Source organism: Aquila chrysaetos, chromosome 9 (genome assembly GCF_900496995.4).
Source record: "Aquila chrysaetos chrysaetos chromosome 9, bAquChr1.4, whole genome shotgun sequence".
In the NCBI taxonomy this organism is placed as follows: Eukaryota; Metazoa; Chordata; class Aves; order Accipitriformes; family Accipitridae; genus Aquila; species Aquila chrysaetos.
The window spans coordinates 30,552,439-30,571,710 of NC_044012.1; the positions used below are offsets into that span (position 1 = coordinate 30,552,439).

At 54.2% G+C, this 19,272-nt stretch overlaps 1 protein-coding gene across 4 annotated transcripts in view; it reads right to left on the bottom strand.

Annotated features, from left to right (window-relative positions):
* The window catches only part of RPH3A (rabphilin 3A), a 47,675-nt gene extending 31,757 nt beyond the window's left edge, over positions 1 to 15,918 (bottom strand). Inside the window, exon 1 of one of the 4 annotated variants that reach the window (XM_030025711.2) lies at positions 15,794 to 15,918. The gene's annotated coding sequence lies outside the window, so the exon portion shown is untranslated. Of the gene's footprint in view, positions 1 to 4,972; positions 5,184 to 15,793 lie in introns of those variants that run through there. The other 3 variants (XM_030025713.2, XM_030025714.2, XM_030025712.2) reach the window with 3 other exon arrangements.
* Between the last annotated feature and the right edge of the window lie 3,354 nt (positions 15,919 to 19,272).

The following is a 19,272-nucleotide window of genomic DNA, read 5'->3' on the forward strand; positions in this document are numbered from 1 at the left end:
CCCAACCGGAGACCTGGTACAGATACTGTGCACCCTGAATCCGGCTGTGCCCCGAGCATCTCGCAACACCTGGGCTCTTCCTTTCCCAGGAAAAAGAGTTTGCCCAATGCAGGAGCCATGCATACCCCATGGCATCCCCTATGGCATATGTGCACAGCTATAGGGGCCACAGAGAGCTGCCTGAGTAGACAGCGGTGTGCTCACTACCCTCCCAGGGTCAGGCAGGATTTGGTACTACTGGATTTACCTGCGGGGGGGGGGGGGGGGGGGGGAAGGTGTAAATAGCCCCAAAACAGCTGCTGAACCAGCTGTGCAATGCTGCAAAATAATCAGCAGACCAGATGGAGGGGCAGGAGGGCAGCCCAGCCCCGTAGGGTCCCACACACCAAAACTCCCTTGAATCCCATCATCCCCGGGCAGCCAGCGTCCGTGCTTTGTCTCATCTCAAATACAAATCGGTTTAGAAAGTTCAGGCAAAATTGAGCAAGCTGCTTTATGGATAGCGCTTCAGGAAACAGCCTATGTTTGAGACCTTCCTTTAAAAAAAGAAAGAAGAGAGGCAGGTCTCAGCTGGCAGAAACACGCATAAGTGGCAAACTGAAGCTGCTTGGCCTGGAGCCGCCCACGGACACCTGGACAGGTCTGGCACTGGGGCACAGGACAGCAGGACAGTCACCCTGTGACTCCAGGCAAAGCACCGAGCGACCCACAGCCGCAGCAGCACGAGCTGCCCGTGCTTCCATGGGGACCCCCGCAACCCAGCCACCCGGCAATGCTGCTCCGGTGTGAGATGGGATCAGATCCTGGGGTGCAGAGCCCTCTGACCCACGCTGCAGCAAAGCGAGGGCCAGGAGTCCTGGAAATTCAGCTTTCAGGAAAGACCCAGAACCAGCGAGTCCTAAACCCAAGGTCATTGCATCCTTCGGCCCCACACCAGACCCTTACAGGGAAGCGAGGCCCCGCAACTTCCCGGGCCACCTTGGCACTAGTTGGTTAATTAAGGCTAAATGTGGCCCCGCAGGTAACCGATGGTCATTGCTGCAGTCCATGGGTGACAGTGATCCACAGATCAGAGGCATACAAGAAATGCAATGAAAGTCCTGGCTATCCTCTGGTGCCCCAATCCCATGGCTGCTCCTATGAGCCCACCCAGCAGCACCCTGCCCGCAGCACCCACCACCCAGCCCCATGGCACACCGGGACGGGACCGCCATGACCTGGCACGCTGCTTGACGGCATGGGGCATTCACCCACATGGCACGCAGGAGCCCACCGCAGCCCAGCCCAGAGCAAGAGGGCCAGCAGACCTCCCGAATGCCAATGCCTTTCGTTTGGCCAATGCCTCTGCTGCCTTTAAATTCATGTAAGGTGTCAAGAGATGCCTTTTTTCCCCTCCCCCTTAATTCCCAGCTCGCTGTCATCCTCCAGACAAAGATCCATCCCAAGGCAGCTGAGCAGCAGCGCACAGTCAATTTTATTTAAGCAGCACCTTGACATTTCCTCCAGCAGCTCCTTCACAAACCAAACACTGTTATGATGCTGTCACGAGGATTTACTCCCATTGATTAATTGCCGGAAAGACAATGGTGGAAAAAAGAAAAATCACTTCTGGGTTTATATGACTTACCCATGGCTGCTGGAGTTGGGGGTCTCCAGCCAGGCGATGCCCAAGCGCACCCCAAACCTACCCGGTGCTATTAAATGCAGTGCCGGCGTTGCCATCGCTCCTCTTGCCGCGGCAGAGCTGCTCCAAAGGCTGCTTAGCAACAGATCGCTGCACCGCTCCGGCACACCGATCCGGCACACCACCCTCGATTCGGGCACTGCCAGGGATGGGGCACGTGGCTGGAGCTGCCAGGATGAACCAGCCTCATCGGGGATGCCAGCGCAGGGACCCCCATGCAACAAGAGCAGCAGCAGCTGAAGGAAGTTTAGCGATGTGAAAAGGCTGGGAAGTAGCTGCCGGTCCGGCGATGGAAAGCGTGCTCAGAGGTGCAGGTCCTGCTCACTGCCCAGGGTTGGTTTCCCAAAGGCAGTGACAGTCCCCACAAGATGCGCCAGTGGCGGTCAAGGACCACGGTGTCGCGCTGTGCTGTGGGAGCGATAGCCGGAGGTGGGCACATACCCCATCCCCAGACCACGACTCTGGGTGAAGGATGCTCAGGGCTGCAAATCCACCCTCCTCAGGGGGCAGCAGGGATGCCCAGCCAGGGACAGGCTGGAGCAGAGGAGCCACACGGAGCCAGGCACCCCACGACAGGTCTGTGCAGAGGGGGTCCCCCTGGCACCGCAGCCTGAGAGCCACGGGAAGCCCAGCCACCAGCAGAGAGGAGCACGCAGCCGCCCAGCTCGGCATCTGCACCACCCTGGGAGATGCTGGGCTCCCAGCTTCCCCAGTCACCATATGCAGCTCCTTTCTCTCCCCACACCCCCACATGAAGCATCTGGTTTCATGCAGCTGGACCTGCCCCCCCATCACCGACACATCAGACCCAAACAGAAGAGCCCATACCCACCTCCCAGGGCCAGAGGAGAGCGATGCTGCTCAGACCTGTGCAGGTACGGACAGGGACAGAGCCAGGGCATCTTCCAGCACATGAATGTTATAAACCATCACGGTCGTTACCCTCAGCCACTCCCCAGTCTCCAGCTTAACGAGGATGGGGGAATTAATCAGGCTGGCCTTGTGGCCACTGCCTTGGGGAGCAGAGCCTTCCACCCTACCCAGACCTTGAGTGCTCACCTGGGACCACCTGGAGTGATTCATTACCTATTATCACTAATTGGCAATGACTGCAGTGACATGGTCACCTGTCTGTGGGCAGGAGGAGGGCATGGGGCCAGGGCCACCAGCAGCACTGGCAAGCAGGCAGAGGGGTCACCACTGCCAGCACAGCCCCCAAGACCTGCGGCAGATAAAGAGGGCCATCTCGTTTTCAGATCCCAGAGAAAGTCCCTCAAAACTTAAGCGCAAAGAGAGATTCCGGAGCTGCAAGTCCCCTCACCCTTCCTCAGCAGTTTTCCTCCCCTTGCCCTTTCCAATACCAGGGAGCATTTAACACTAGCACACATGTACCCACGCGGCCACAGAGACACAACAGAGTCCCACAATGCGCTCCCGGGTTTCACCCTTACTGCAAGGAGTGCTCCACACAAAAAAGATGTGCTTTTTCTACATTCAGCATGCTTTTCGGCTCTCCTTGGGAGCCAGGGCAGTGCAAAAGCAAGACCATGAAGGAGGAGAAAGCAGATCAGCAGGCTGGAGCCAGGGCCAAGCAGGGGATGGTATTTGCACCTAGGTGGGTTGCTCCTAACAGGGTTGGTGGGTCTGATGCAGGGGGGGCTTCACTGGAAGCCCATCCCGCAAACCATGCACGCAGGTGGTGGCAAACAGCTCCCACCGCATCGCCTGGATACAGCACAGCTCTGCCGGAGGCGGCTGGCGCCCGCTCGGCTGCAGGACTTCTGCGGTCGAGCATCGCCCACCCAACACTACTCTCCAGGGGGATGCCCAGCAAAGTGTCCACAGGATTCTAGGGCAATCCCCAGTTCAGCATGCGGGGCTCAGACCCACGGCTCCACGGACCCCAGGCTGATTCCCACAGAAGGGCTGAATGCAGATCTCCTGAGTCAGCCCCTACAGCAAAAGCGAGCAGCTCGCTAAATCCCTACCACACGAACGATGCATCATCAAATAAAGCCCAGTATCACAACATTAACAATATTTATTTTCAGGCTAAGCTGCAGCCTGGGCTTTTGATACCAGTAATTAAAGCAAATGGTTCATCTGTTATCATCTTTGCATCCCTGGAGCCAACTGTCCACGTTTTGAAGCCCTGTATTATCTTTTTTTTTATTGCAGCCTCCCGAGAAGGGGGGAGTATCAGGCTGATCCACACACACTTTTTAGATCCCAGGAGACGTGTAGCGTGGACAAAGCCCAAAGCAGAGCCACGTTCAGGGCAGCCACCTTGCTTAAAGCTTTTTAGCAGCGAGATGAAGAAGTGTTTATCACTCAAAGACAAATTGCTGCTCCAGTTTATACCCAAAATCAGAATTAATAGAAAGACACCAGCAAGAAAGATAATCAGGTCCCCTCTCTGAAACAACCTGTCCCTGGGAACAGCAGCATTAGCAGACTCAGCCTATTTTCTGAGGTGACTGGTTTTGCTTCCAGGAGGTTTCAGGCTATGACTCTGAATAGCTTTAAATGCCATTTGCAACACTTTAGTCTGTCCTGGGAAAGGAGCGGAGAAGGCACCTGCTCAAGCCCCTGAGCTGGGCAGCGATGCCTTTTCAGAGCCCTAACAGGGAGCAGAAAACCCAAAGCACCCTTGCAGCACACTCTCCGCTCCGGGGCCAGGACTGTCTCTGCATCCCACCGCTGCCAGATGCCCAGGGAAGGGGCTCAGCTCCCACTGGCATCGCAGCTCTCCCTGTTCACACTCTGGGAAAAGGGTCAAGAGCCAACTTTAGGGGTTTAACACCCCCCCCCCCAAATGCCCAATGCGCTCCAAAGTTGCCCATACATAGCAAAGTCCAAAAGCAACGACCAGAGCAACCTTCCGCCCGCCACAACGCACCGAAGGGGAGATGCCAGCTCCATACCCGAGCCGGGTGCCAACTCCGGCCACTGCCACCGGCTTCCCACGGGACACGCGGCCGTGGGGAGGTCACCCACCACCCGCACAGCTCCGGGACGCTGCAACTTTCCCCGGCCGGCTTCTCCCCGCAGGAAGGCGAGCAGGGGAATTACCTTTGGCTGAGCCGAGCATCCACGGATCTCCACCCCGACCCTTGCCCACCCGGAGCGGGGACCCCCAGCACAGCCCCCGCTCCCCCCCTGCCCACCCCGGGGCTCTAGCCCGGGGGAGAGGAGCGACGAGACACCCCCACCCCCCGACTGCCGCTCTCCCCGCTCCCACGCCCGGCTCCAGCGCCGTGGGAGACCCCGACCCCCCCCCGCCCTTACCTGGGCCGTGGTCCCGCCGGGCCGGGGGCCGCGGCACCGCCGGCCTCTCCCCCCGGGCTAGGCTAGGCTGGGCTCAGCTGGGCTGGGCTGGGCTGGGCTCGGCGCAGCGCGGCTCCGCCGGCAGCACTGCGGAGCGGTGCGGGGGCGGCGCGGGGAGGGGACACGGCCGGGACCGGCCCCGCTCCCTTGCCCGCCCCGGGGAGCCGCCCCCGCCCCGGGGCGCAGCCCTTTTGCAAAGCGGGGCGGGTCCCCCCCCGGCTCCCGCAGCGAGCTTCGGGGAGGGGGGCGGTTAGAGGCAGCGGTACTCCCTCTCTGCCCATCCTCTCCCCTATCCCATCCCTTCCCCTCTCCCATTCTTCCTCCTCCCCAACCCTCTCCCATCCTCATCTCCCACCCCCTCTCCCATCCCATCCCTGGGGGACACGGCAGGTTTTTGTACACACACACACATCACCTGGGTGATACTGGGCTTTGGACATCTCCCCCAGCCCTGCCCGCATCCCCTCCAGCTGCCTGCACCAGTATCTCCCCACCTTCAGCTTGGGGGGCCGAAGTGGGGCAGGCGCTTCCCCCACGCAGCGCCTGCAGCATCAGCCAAAAGCTGTGGGAGCTGCCTGCCCGTCCAGGCTCCCCATCACTGGGGTTTCAGCCCCCTGCACTCAGGTTTAAGCAGCACAGGGGATCCCACAACCTGCTAGCTCTTGCCCAGATTAAGCCTCAAGACCAACCTGAGGCCCCTGCACAAGCGGGGAACATGCTGCCTCCGGCCGAGCTCTACGGTGACTTTAGCACAGCTCAGCACAGGTCTCTCAGGGACAGTTACTGCAGGGAATTGGGAAAGCAGGTGATTTAGAGCACAGGGGAAACCCCGTTCCTGAGCTGAGGAACCTATGGCTTCATAAACTGAAAGGGGCAGGAGCCTGAACCCACCCCCTGGCCAGACATCTCCAACCTCCCTTCCCCTGCGGCGGGGACTGTGCAGAGGGTAGGGTACTCGGCTCACAGCCGGGAGCGAGCTAGAGCCAGGCTGGGATGGAGCCCAGCTCACCAATGTGCTTTCATGCCAAGTTCCTCAGTCCAGCAGCCCCGTTTTACCCACTCTCAATATTCCAGTAGGGAACCACAGCACCCTCGGGCTTTCGTGACTTTCCAGAAGTTCTCCTACCAGTTGTTCCTCCATCATCTCTCACCAGGTGAAGTGAGGTGGATGGAAGGGATGGAAATCAGAGCTGGCCTGACACCTTGGCACGAGCGGCCAAGGAGAGAAAGTTAATTAAAAAGTTTGATAAAAGGATGCTGTGAGATGAAGCCCAGGGGGTGAGACATGGCTCTGGGCTGCCTCTGCGAGCAGGAGACAAACAGGCTTTGAGCAACACTCAGCCATAGCCAAGGATGTGATGCCTGAGTCAGGGGGGAAGGAAAGTTTCTCATTCCTGTAGCTGGATTTCTTTATATAAAAGATTTTAACCAGTTGCAAGTAAGTCTTTCATGAAAATCCTACTTTTTTTTCTGATTTAAAAAGAAATCCCTGAAGAGACAGAAATCCTTGAAGGATGGATTGTGTTCCTGCCTTCAGCAAGGAAAGTGTTCCACCACTCAAGGTTGAATGTTGATTGGCATTCATCTAGATGCTTGATGGATATCATCTTCTCTTCCAGGCTCAACTATGTATTTTTATTTAGTGAAAGAATGCCTCGCTTATGCAAAGTAGTTGGAGAGATGAGCACAGTACTTTCAAGCTGATATGTCTTGACACCTTCCTTGGAGATTCACAAAAAGAAGCAGCGAGTGCAGAAATTTGAAAATCAGATCTAAAACTTGCTTTCCAGAAAGGAAAAAAGCAATACCTGCAATTCTCTGTTCTGAATACCTGGCACTCACTCCCCTTTTTAACCCCATCTTCTAAAATAAAAGAGGCAGTTTGATTTTTGTTGAATTATAAATACATTTTGGCAGTCTGACATCTGCAGCAGATCAAAGCACAGGAGTTTTATTTATTTATTTCCTCTCAGGTTTATTTTTACATTTGCCAGCCCTCTAATTCTCAAGGATTTGTTATATTTCCCCTTGTGATCCAACTCAGCACGCAGCAAAATGCTCGGTTCAACCCCAGAGCCATCCTGCCCCGAGGCTCGGATGGAGCCCGTCCGCAGCGCTCGGCCACAGCACCGTGCACCGGCAGCTCCTGCCCACACGCTCAAGTTCAAGTGCAGAGGCAAAAATCGCAGAGGTTATTAGGGCAGCGCAGCGTTTCCCTGCTTAAGGTCAGAGAAGCTCAGGCTGGATGCGTCCGGGGCACCGCTGCATCAAGCGAGCCTCCATCCTGCACTACGTACAGTCTTGGGTTTATTACCATCGGCAACCCCACTGATTTCAATGGGAATAATTGAGGAATAAAACCAAGTTCATGGCTACAGACAGCTCCAGGCATCAAATCAGCACCAGAACCAGACCTGGAGGTGGTGGAGAGGCTTCACCTCAGCTGTCTCCTGTCCTTGGCTGCAGCCGGTGCCAGGGATGGAGCCAGGGATGGAGCTGGGGATGGATCGCTTTCCCCCAGGGCAGCGTGGCTGCACAAGCACAGCCTGATGGCAGTGCACTGAAAACACAGCCGCGCAGGCAAATTAAAGCATCAAAAGCACTGCACGTGCCATGCTGCTGACTCAGCTGTTGCCACCCTTGCACCACTGCTCGGATGCTCTGGGAAGAAGTCTCTCCCCTTGTTTTATAGCCCAATTAGTTGCACCTAATTGAAGTGCTGGACAGAAGATAGGCAGCGATGAGCCAGCACCGGGGTTATCCCTCCGGTATCTGCAGAGTCGGGCAGTACCATGGAAAAAGGAATACGAGCTTTATAAAACAATTTTTCTTCAATGTTTTTAATTGGGATTAAAAGCATTCCAGTGGAAATCTATAAACTCTCAGAGCTCAAGCACACAAAAGCTCAGGGCTGAGTAACAGCTGCTGTTGCTGACTCTAATACCAGGAAAAATAAACTAGGAGCATGTCAAGCCCTCCCCTTGCAGCCACAGCTCCAAGCACGGTTGCATGAGTTAAATTAAAATGATTGATGGCAGCTCGGGTGCCCAAGAGAGCATTTTTCGCTTCTGTAAATCACTAAAAGCCGAGCTACTCCCCCCGCAAGCCTGCCTGGCCGCAGATCCCAAAGGATGCCCCCGGGAGCTCCCTGGGACACGACAGCAAGAAACACGTGCCGGCTGCATCGTAACTCACCGCCAACCACCTTAGCACGTGCTCTCCACCGCACTCAACCCAAGTGCTTTAGTGCTGACTTAATTATTTGACATGCAAGAGAGATGGGAAAGGACCCACTGCCCGACACCTGAAATCCATAACCAGCTGCCCGGCGCAGCTCCTCACTGGTAAATTATGTTTTGGAGAAAGAGGTGGAGGAGAAAAGAGGGAGAGGAGGATGGAGAAGGGGGTGATGGGCACCAGCGAGAGCTCTCTGAGCAGCAGGACAGACACTGGCAGCCAAAACCAGGGCAGTTGTGCCCAGCACTTTGCAGACCAGAGAGTTTGCGCCTACTTTTTCAAGAGGACAAAATGCCAAGCCAAGACTTAGGCCAGAGCAGGAGAAAACCAGCCATCAGATTCTCCCTCGGGACCTCCACAGTATGCAGCCGGATCCATGCTATTTAATTAACACCTTGTCCCCCTCCAGCCCAAGCTCCTGCTGGCTCAGAAAATAATGAGCAAGGCACAAGCCAGAGGAGATAAAATCCCACCAAACAAAGCGTGAGGCAGCTTCTCTTCTCATTAAACTCAGCACTGGGTGGGATGTTTACGCTAAATACATAAACACAAAAAACAACCGTAACAGCAGGTCAAGGCATCTGGGAGGTGCAGGCTCAGCTCTCAAAGAACAGTGTGTGCCACAGCCAAGCCCCTCTCCCCATGCACCCGTGGGTGCATCCCGGTTCTCAGCAGCTTTCCATGCAGAGAGGTGATGGTTGTTACAGCCACATGCCGCAGACCCAGGGAAGGGCATCGCCACCCCTAACACCATCAACACATCGTGACAATGTTATAAAACCTTCAGGCAGCTCCAGGAGCACCGAATCCCTCACGAGGGGATCATTGTGCCACAGTGATGACACCTCCATGGGTCACGCTCCCACCAAGTCTCTGCTGGGGAGGAGAGGATGTGTTTTAGGGCTCCCGAAAGCTGGTCTGGGGCAGCCTGAGAAAGCAGAGCTTTTGGGTCTGCCAAGCCCCTGGGGATGCTCTTCCCCTTGATTAAAGTACCATAATAAAAATAAATAAAAAATAAAAATTAAAAGGGAAAGGAAAGCAAGTTTTCCCCCTTGCCACTTGATTTGGATGCCAGGGTGTCACAGGGACACCCAGCTGCACTGAGAACTGGTAACAAGGGATTCTAATCTTCTGCAGAAGCAGTGGCTGGAGAAACAGAGGAGGAAAAGCACCTTGTGCGGATGCTGGCATGCCCTTTACCATCCCCTGCGCATCTCCACAGCACGTCAGCCCTCGCCGGTCCCATCCCTACTGGGGACACAGGAAAGTGTCTGTAGTGAGGGGACTTCAGCATCCCACCCATCCCAGGTGCTGGCAACCCCTGGAGAAAAATCCCCCTCCCCAGCCCACTTACCACCTCACCCTGGAACTACCAAGTCCCAAGGAAACCCACAGGGACCCCAAATCCCTTGCCAGCACCCTCATCTCTCCTGCCTGCAGCCCCCGCGGTGGCATGGGGAGGACACAGACCCCCAGCCCAGCCCAGGGGCTCAGCCCATGGTCCCAGCAGCGATGCACAGCCCCAAGCTCAGCAGGCCTAGCTCAATCTTGTAGGCAGCTCATTACACTCTTTTAATATGATATGTGCTAGTTTTACATTCATTTTTCATTTCTGATAACATTCTGTCCTATATAACTGCACTATTATCCTTGGTGAGGTGAGGGAAAGAATATATTTCCTAAAAGACTGCCTGCATTAATTTTTCAGTAAGTGCCATAAAAGATTTAATCTCCAGCTCCTCTTTTGTTAATGGGATTAGTGTAACTTATTTACTGATTTAATTAATTGGCATGTCTTCCACTCAGCTGAATACAGCGTTTCAGAAACTTACTGGTTTGGACTGAAAATGACTGGGCTTCATTTCATTTTAGAGACTGCAAAGAGCATGTGCCTGTAAGCTTTAAATTATTTAAATTATTTCCGATAGGGCGCATTAAAAAGAGGGCAGGAAGGAGCTTTATCTCCCCTTCCACCCATGAACGCAGAGCTTCAGCTGTACTACACCACTGCCAATATATATTCGATAACAACAGTTGTCACTGCTGGTAACACCCTCCAGCACTGGGACGGACCCACTCCATCCCACGGCAGTTGGAGGGACCTGCCTGCATCCCACCCACTGCATCCCTGCATGCCTGGCTATGCCGCATCCTTGCCAAACTAGGGGTTTTATTCATTTATCCATCTCTCATCCCCTCTGAAGCCCAGGGCAACGGTGCACGGGGTGCCCACAGAAGGGTCCCGAGCTGCAGCCCTGGGGCTGGGTGACAAGTACCCCCCGACACCTTTTCCATCGCTTTATATAGGTCACCCTGTGCTCGGCGGCACAGCAGCCACGCTTGCAGCGGGGGAGGTTGGACTTCACACTCTTGCTCTCCGAGCTGCTTTTCTAGGTCACCAACCCACAGCGGCATATTAAAATAGAGTCTCTCCACTTCCCATTCCCCACGGCCGTAGGCTGAGATGCCTGGGCTGTCGCAGCCGCCAGCCAAAGGGGAAGAGGTGCGAGAGGGTGGCTGCAAACCCGGGGGTCTGTGCATGCCCCGTACTCGCTCCTTCGGGCACCCGCAGCAACGCACGGGGCGGGCTGGGGGAGGCAATGCTGCACCCCCAAAATAAGCAACTCCAAGGGCATTTGGGGTGGCTGCAGCAAGATGTGCCCATGCATGGGTCGGGAAGCCTGAACAGGGACCAACAGGGACCAACAGGGACCCGGTGGCTGGCCCAGCTCAGTGGCACTGGGTCTTACCTCCAGCTGGTGACCGAGGATAACGGCCCCACACCAGATTTTATATGAAGAGATAACGGACACCAAACCCCAGCTCAGCCTGGGAGGTGTAGCCTCCAGCAGCGATTTTTGTTCAATCTGCAATAATTAACTCACAGCGAATAGCGACATCCAGGCAGGCGGCCACATTCCCAGCCAGGCACAGAAACCTGGAAACACTCTCCCGTAGAGAGGTGGGCTGCTCCGCTTTGAAGCAGAGAAGCATCACCCTGCTCTTATCTCACTCTCCAGCAGCTTCCAAATGGAAATTTTACACCAGGAGAGAAAAGCCCAGCCCAGCAGCAAGTGGCAGCACGCAGGTGTCCACTCGCTCCCCAGCCCGACTCCCAGAATATCTTCCCATTCTGCCAAAACACGCAGGCAGATTTCAGCTGGCGGCTCCCCCATCCCTCCCCAGCCCGGGAATCGCACACAGATCTGCAGGATGGAAGCAGAAAGGCTGCTCAGGTGGCAGGGATGGCAGCGCTGGGTCACCACGGCACTTCTCACCGAGACACCAGAGACACCATGGCTGTCCCTGAGCCAGACCAACGGAATAATTTCTTGGTCTTTTCAAGTAGCAGTGACCATGACCACTGGTCGTTATCCTGTCCAAGGACTCCCTGGCAGGGCATGATGGGTCCTACCCTTTAGCGTTCATTTGTTATTATTTCTCCTCTCTCTGATTTTTAGTGGGATCCTTTTCCTGCACCCTGGGTATGCTGCTCTGCCCCTTGATTCAAGATGTCAACCCAGGCAGAAGGTTCCCTCTTACAAGAAAGGAAACCAATAATATTTAAAACCCACAAGGAGCCTCAGGGAGACATTCCTATAATGCTCCAGGACTGAGCATCAGCCCCTGCCCCACCGGACCCGCCGTGCCTGGGGGCTGAGGTCCCTTCCCGGCGCTGGCACTGGGGATGTGGCTGTGCAGGGCTGTAGGACAGCAGGTTTTTGTGGGGACCCATCTCCGTGCCGTACATGCTCCCTTTTCCATATGAATCCACAGCAAAAGTCTTGACAAGTCTGATCACCCCCAAATCTCTATTCTTCACATGGTGATCAAGAGGTTAAATCAGCACGCGTTATACTCACATGGGGACTGAGCAAGAGGGGACTTTTTCCAGCACATGCAGCTTGTTTAACAAGCTTAGAAATCAATACTGTCATCAAGTCCTACCCAAATGACAGCATGAGTGAGACACCGCTACAAAGGGATTTGGCTATTGAGTCTTCCCTGCATGGAATGATTTGCTAGGGCCGATCCCAGGGGCAAATCCCAGGCCAGACAGGCAGCCCCGGGGGAGGCGGAGGGTGCAGGGGCTGCGATTTGTGTCCCCGGGGAGCACCAGCTCAGCATCCCCTCGCGCCCACGGGCCACGCCTAGCCCAAAGCCACCAGCAACCGTCTTATACGAAGGGCTGATTTCCAGCTTGTTTTATTTCCCAGCAAAGCCTGCAGGATATCGATTGCTGCTCAGGCCGCTGCCTTGAGGGTAACGATTTGCTTTGAAAAATTAAAGCAGCAGCAGCTGAGTTTCTCACGCGACTGGGAGACGGGGCTGCAAATGGAAAGGTTTCTTGGCCGGTAGCTCAAGGCTTTAACTCCGGAGCTGAAAACTGGCTGGTTGGAGCTCCCAGGACGTGCGGATGGTGTATTTACAGCTGTCCGTGCTACCAGCATGCCTTGTTTTGGGAAGAAACCCAGGAGATATCCCTCATCCCATGCACAAGCCAGACAGCAAACTGTGCTAAGAGCAGCCTGCTGAGATGCTCCACTCACCCAGCGAGGACAAACAGCTCCTCGCAGCCGGCCTCGGAGCAAGCTGGAGCCTCTGCAAATCTCCCAGCACCTGGGAAGGGTTAAACCTGGAATATCTTTGCATGAATATTCTCACCAACACCTGCATCTCATCTGCATGGAAGGGAGAGGAGAGTTTTTGAGATATGCCAGAGCTAGATGCTTTGATCTTTAGTGCTGTGGAGTCTTATTGCTGCTGCTTAAAGGAAAAACAGCCTCTGAGTGCTTTGATAGTCTTGAATACACAAACACTTGAAAAAAACAGCAGGCTGAGAAACGCTCCTTAGTAGTTAACGTGTATTCATGCTCAATTCCGTTAACCTGGATAAAGAGGCCCCTAGTGAAAAAAAACAGGTCCAACCTGAGCATCCTCACGGGAGGGTACTTGTACGATTCTTCTTCCAGGAGAAACGTGCAGAAGGTCAGAGAAAGTCACTCAGATCAGACCAATAAATACAAGTTACCCATCGCTGGGCAAACTGCAGTCGGTTAGTGGAGATCTATAGCTCTGAGGTTTCCTGCTGAAGATAAAATGCTGTGACTGCACTTGTGACCCAAGAAAGGTGCACAGCATAGAAGCCACATCATAAAATGTATTGCTGGGCATTCGCCTGACGGACAGACACACACGGCCAACATCGCTCCTGGACATAACAGCAAGTGATTAACTTTTGCATTGCTGCCCAAGAACCACCTCCCGTGTGGGGATTTCCAGGCTTCACCCTGACTCTGGGCAGCATCTCCTCAACTGAGTGGCTACTCCTGCTATAATGCTGCAAACGCAGATTTTCCTGGCTCCCCGGCAGTGGGGACGATTGCAGGCAAAAGGGTTAAGGCAGGACGCAGACAGCTTGAGCTCAGTGCTTGGTTTGACATATCTCATTCGATCCCAGTCCCCAAAGGATGCTCTAGTATGATGCCACTGGTGGTGCTGGGCTGGTCATTGGCCTCAGGGTCATGGGCAGCACCTTTCCACCCTACGCTCCGATGGGCCCACAAATGCACCTGCAAAGCCTGACCTGAATTTCCATGCAAAACCTGACCGCAATTTGCAGTTCTTTCCCAGAGGATCAGATCTGGGTGTTTGGGAGTATTCGAACTTTGCTTCAGCAGACGCAGCCAAAGTCAGAGACGGATGCTCCCCTCAAACTATTGCATTGGGAAATTTTAAGATAAAATAAATACATTCTATTTGGACCAAGAGATAACTAAAGAAGAGCAAGTGACTTGCCAATAGCTACAGCCCACATCCAGCCACGGAGATTTGGCCAGAGGCAGCACAAGGTCCCTGGAGCTGGGAGGAGGCACCCTGTTAGTGCCAGCACCGCACCGGCTGACGGATTAGGAATGACAGCCCAGAGCCCTGCGGCTATAAATCTCTGCACATCCACGGAGGCCAGTGGACATTCATGAGTCAGTGCTTCCAGGTAAGAAGCTGACCCATCTCTGCATCCCTGCACGAGAAGTGGGAGATAGGGCAGGAAGGAAGAAATTCAGCTGTGAGGAGCAGCTGCCTGGGGTTTAGCATGCAGCGCTTCCAGCGAGAACCTCGGTGCCAACACACCAAAGGTTGGCACCAGTGAAAGGATGGCATGGATTGGCCTTATTGCAAGAAAAACTACCTCCATCCTGGTTATTTTCTCCTTACAGGAAGTCAGCCTTGAGCACAGCAAGATACCATCCAGGCTTGCACGGAGCAGGATGGAGAAGGCATCTCCTCTGGTCAGGAATGCCAGCACTGCCGAGAGCTCAGGAACTGGGGCAGGGGAGCTGGGTGCAGCTGTGGGGCTGGCTGGCCCCAGTCCCCATGCCCGGACTACCCCCAGAAGCATCGCCAAGGCCAGGAGGGTCTTCTGAAGTGCCTCCCCACACCGCCACTGGAGAAGTGACAGTCAGGACCAGCCCCTCACTAAATTAACAGAGGCAAATGTGCACATTGCAACATGCTCCATCATTTGTCCCATCCTCCTGCAAAGCCCACCCAAAATACGGCCTGTCTACATCTGCAGCTTCAGCTCCCTTGGGTGCCAGCCGGGAGCTGCTTCTGACTGCTCTGAACGCCCTCACAGCTACTAATCTCAGAAACATTTGTTAAATCTATTTTTTCTTCCAGGAACAGATTAAAGTGACCTGATTTCCAAGACTGCTCAGACACACCTGCATCCATGGAACGGACTCTGTTATTAATTATTTCCTGAGCTCCTCGTCCACACAACTGTGGTCTGCACGGCTGCTGCTGGCCACGTCCTGCTGCCCTGCAGCCCCCTCCTCTCCTCTGCTTGTCCCCACAGCCAGTCTGAAAGCGTTTGCAGAAGGAAGAGCAGGATTCCTGGTTATGGCTGGATGCGGCCACCTCTTGCCTGCAATCACCGGAGCAAAAGCTGAGCGGCCTCTTCCCTGCTTAGGAAGCAAAGGGAGTTACGTATCCTCCTTAATCTGTCTTCAGCCAAAAGCGGTAAATCTGTGGCCATGCCGCAGCCCTGGTGTCCCAATGACATCTCAGGGACAGCTCAGCCACAGCTTCGACACACGGCGGATGGTGCATCCTGATGAGTGGCCTAAATCTCTCGCCACGTCCCGCTCTGGCTCCAGCGCATCCCTGGCCGTGGGCAGGAGGTGACCCAGTTGGGGACACACACATTCCCCAGAGCCTCGGAGCTTTGGCAAAAGCATCCCTGGTGCCAGGTCCTGTGCCCATGCCTGGCTGCCCCCGAGGTCCAAGTGAGGGTAGGAAGGGTGACCGTAACCGCATCACCATGGCACATGCCACAATGCCGCTGGGATCACAGCTCCGGCCAGCATCCCTTGGGCAGAGACCACACATGAACAGAACCAGTCTGTCCCAGAGCTGCCTCCTTTTAAGACAGCAGGAAAAAAGACCTTAAAATAACCCAGGATGAGCTTATGCCCCCGGACACCCCCCGCCGCAGCCTGAGTCCACGGGACTGCACCCACAAACGTACCTGCAAAACCTCACCTGAATTTCCATGCAAAACCTGACCGTGATTTGCAGTTCAGAGGATCAGATCTGGGTGTCTTGATGAATTCAACCTTTGCTTTGGCAGCATCGCTTTTCCTTGTCCTCTCCTTCAGGCTCAGCGGGGCCCCGGCACCCTGTGCCACCTCCTATCACCGTGTCCCAGCACCCTGGGGTGGCACCGGCGACAGGCAGGACTGAGTGGCACGGCTGCGCTCGGCGGCTGCTGCCAGCGCCGCCAGATCAATAACTTTTATCTGCATCATTATATGCCTTTGCAGTGAAATAAATTAGACATGCAGAACACCAACCAGCCAACGTCGAGTCTTGCGCCGTGGGACAAAACACCTCCTTATACATCCCAACAAGTCAAGGCATGAATCCAAGCCAGCAGAAGACAACACACGCCCAGGACTGGAAGTCAACTTGGTCCTGCATGGTCCTCTGCTTTTTTTGAATTTCTTTGTGTCCTTTGGTTTCTCTGACTTCTGGAGCCCAGTATGAAATATGCCAGGGGAGCTTTCCCCATGGGGCAGATGGAGAAATTCCGTCCTGCTGCTGGCTGGGGAAAGGTCCTCCCCAGCCCATCCTTGGATGTTAACTCAGGCATGAGATACCCATGGGGTCATCTGAGCTGTTGGAGATGGATGGGAGGCACCGGGCAGATCCCCACTCCGAACAGGCAGCAGCTGCTCAAGGAATGTAAAACCTACCTGCTAGGAAAAAATGGAAGGAAAGAAAAAAGGAAAAAAGAAGGGGAAAAAAGGAAAAAACAAGAAAAGAAAGAAGGAAAAGCAAGGAAAAAGCAAGGAAAAAAGCAAGGAAAAAGCAAGGAAAAAATGGAAGGAAAAAGGAAGGAAAAAGGAAGGAAAAGGGAAGGAAAAAGGAAGGAAAAAGGAAGGAAAAGGGAAGGAAAAGGGAAGGAAAAGGGAAGGAAAAGGGAAGGGAAAAGGAAGGAAAAAAATTGAAGGAAAAATGGAAGGAAAAAGAGGGAAAAAAGAAGGAAAAAAGGGAAGGAAAAAAGGGAAGGAAAAAAGGGAAAATAGTGCATGACTGTGGGCAAAGAACCACTGCAGCAGCAATACCATGTTTCTGTGTTAACCCAGCTGCGGGCAGGGAGGTTGGCACAAACAAGCAGTGGTATTTTGCGATAGGCAGCATTAATTAAACACAAAGCCGTTTTCCCATTTCTGCAGAAGGGGAACGAAAGGCAGGGGCTGGTGCTGATGACTTGCTGCCTGCTTGCAATGACCTGCAAAGGGAGAGCTCGCCTTCCTCTTTCCCTTTATTCTTGGAAAGAGCTCTACGATTTCAGCCTCAATATTTTTGGCAAAAAAGCGACAAGCAGCTGAAAACCAAAGTCCTATCATAGGAAACGCCAGGCACCTCAAGCGATGAGCAGCACAACCAGCCCTGACTGCAAGAAAAATTGGGCTCTGAGTGTGTTTCAAGTTGGGCAGAAGCGGTGGTGATGGCTGAACGGGATGCCCACGGCCAGGCGAGCGGCAGCGTTGCTCTGGCCAGGACGGGACCCACCAAACCTGCAACCACAAACAGATTTTTTACACATTTTTGCATCCATCCACTTGCTGAAATGTGGCTTTCTCTCAGCCTACAGCATCACAGAGCCCTGAGAAACACCCAAATCCCTTTCCAGGACGCCCCCCAGTGCTGTGGATAGCCTGAAAATGGCTTTTCTTTCTGTCCTCCCAATATCTGCCCCCAGGGAGGGAAGTCTGGGGCCAGGCCAGCCCCTTCCCAGCCCACCTGAGCAGGCTGCTGTAGCCTTTTCTTTTCTAGGGCTGTAAATCCTGACACAGAGCTTTTTTTTCCTGCTTTTTACTGTTTGGCAGCCGTTCAGGTTGTATTTGTGTTTTGGCTGCCAGCAATGCAGCATTTACAAACCTGCCCTGGATTTATCTGCTGCAGCATCGGCCACTAAATTAATGAATACAAAAGTTCGGGATGTTTTGGAAATGGCAATTCTATAACACCCAAGATGCGCACCGGCCCTCTCCCACCCACATCCCGCTTCTCCTGCCTTGATTCATTCCTCCTTACAGCATCAGTCGGCTTCAGTTTCCCCCAAAATGGATTAAATACACGTTTTGCTTTTCTTTCCTCCCTCCCAGCTGGGTTTGCCCCGTGCAGACCCCATGCAACAGCTCCAGGAGCATTTCCCTGTGGGTCAGGGCCCCCAGAGCTCTCCTAATCTTGGGGTTCCCCCAGAGACCACGTGGCACCGCAGACTCGCCCCCCTGCCACAGGCCACTTCTGTGGGGTCCCGAGTAGATTCTCTGATGTCTAATAAAGGCTGAGCACCTGCTTCAACAGCTCTCCGGCAGACGTGTTTTTTTCCTCTGCCTTGCTGTTTAAGCACACCAACTTGTAAGAACTTAATTACCTTTGAAACCTTTAATGCTTTATCAAGTGGCTCGACAGTTCATGTCGTGCTGGAGGATGGGGACAAGGCAGCAGTGCAGTCACGTGAGCCTGCGTTTTTGGGGAAAGCAGGCTCAGGAAAGATGCTCTGCAGATGCCTGGGGCTGACACTCAGGAGGGTTAAGCATCCCGGCGGCCATTCCTGTAGCGATGCCACACCAGCGCTGCAGACACTGATGGTTTAATTAACCAACCCCAGCCCTGCCAGACCACAGTGAATCCCAGACGGGCACACTTTGTCCGTTGTCAGGTATCAGCTAATCCCTGCTCGGTTTGGCTTGCAGGAGCGAAGCTGGAGCTGGAGACTTTGCACCCAGCGAGGCTGTGGCAAGCAGTTCTAGCTCGCCCCACATCCCACTGTCCCAGGAGCATCCTGGGGACTCCTAGCAATGCTTTTCATCACCACCACGACCCAGCTCTCTCCCTGGAGCCCAGCTCATCACCAAAAAATTTTGGCCATCCTTCCCCAAGAGCATTCCAAACCCACGTGCCAAGGAGCAGACAATGGTGATGCAAAGTTACCATCCACCCAATGCCAATAAGCAGTGATTTCAACTAAAAAAGAGGATTTTCTGGGCTCCTCAGAGTCTCATTGTGAAGTCAAAACCCAGCCCTGTGCTCGCCAAATTGGGCACCCAGGGAAAATTCTTGCATGCTTTGAAAGCGAAGGAAGAAGGTTTAAATGGAGAAGATAAAAGCTCCCGTCTCCTCCCTGCATACGGTGTGTTCCTCTATAACATGGATGCACGTCATGTGTCAGCCTCGGGATTAATGCCAGTTATTTAGATCTTCTCCCCTCCTCCCAGGCTTTCTCTGTGGAATTTGATCTCTCTGCTCATTCCCACAGTGCTCTGTAGGATGCACACCACGAGTCTTGGTGGCTTCCTCGCAGCATTCAGATTTTTGGAGAAATGTCACCACGGACAGGGCGAGATGTAGCCCACGTCACAGCAGACTCCACAGCCAGCCAGGGTGCAGCAAGATCCTGGGGAGAAAGGCTTTAAGGTGTTCGCACATGCGGTCCCCATCCCTGGGAG